A 946-nucleotide genomic window follows, 5' to 3' on the forward strand; every position below is an offset into this window, starting at 1 on the left:
TTATAACCGGTTGTAACTAGTAGAAAAGAGAATTAAAGGGAAGGGGTGATGGTATTTGGCTCACTCTGGGTTGGGTATGGCACTATTTTGGTTCAGTTCTGTCTAAAAAGATCTGGACCAGTTTTGGGCCGGCAAACACGAACTAATCTGGGCCACACTTTAGCTGTTGATATGATCCAGATCTGCGCCAGGGTCGCTCTCCGTGCTTCCGCTTGCAGCGGTCTGTCGCCACATCAAAGAGCGTCAAAACGGCATTTATGGATTCAATTTCCTGATAAAATATACATAATTTTAAGGACGAGACTTTGTTTCTTATCGAAAAGATCAAAACACAAACCTTACGATTACAGAATGTAATGTATAGTAATAATGTATAGTGAAGATTTATTCACGGCTATGAACTGAAACGGATTAAGTTCCGCACGTGCAGTGGTTAAAATGACACTGTATTTGTTCGGTACAACGCCAAAGGAAATTTGCTGACTGGGTCGCTCGCCGCGCTTCCGCTTGCAGCGGTCTGTCGCCACATCAAAGAGCGTCAAAACGGCATTTATGGATTCAATTTCCTGATAAAATATACATAATTTTAAAGATGAAAGTTTGTTTCTTATCGAAAAGAACAAAACACAAACCTTACGATTAGTGAAGATTTATTCACGGCTATGAACTGAAATGGTTAAGTTCCGCATGTGCAGTGGTTAAAATGACACTGTATTGTTCGGTACAATTTTCGGTACGAATAAGTGTACCATTACACCCCTAGAAAACATTTAAAACACCAAAACTGCACTTACCTGAATAAGAATGTGTCTGGGCAAAAAGGCTGTTGTTGTAAAGAAGGAGCTTTTTCATCTCTTCTTTTCGATTGAAAGAGGAAGCAGAGCGGGAAATAACGGATATATTTTCAAAATCTCAGTAATCCACCAATCGGAATAAGGAAAGACAC

Source organism: Sinocyclocheilus rhinocerous, unplaced genomic scaffold, assembly GCF_001515625.1.
Source record: "Sinocyclocheilus rhinocerous isolate Xijiao unplaced genomic scaffold, SAMN03320098_v1.1 scaffold308, whole genome shotgun sequence".
NCBI classification, from domain to species: Eukaryota; Metazoa; Chordata; class Actinopteri; order Cypriniformes; family Cyprinidae; genus Sinocyclocheilus; species Sinocyclocheilus rhinocerous.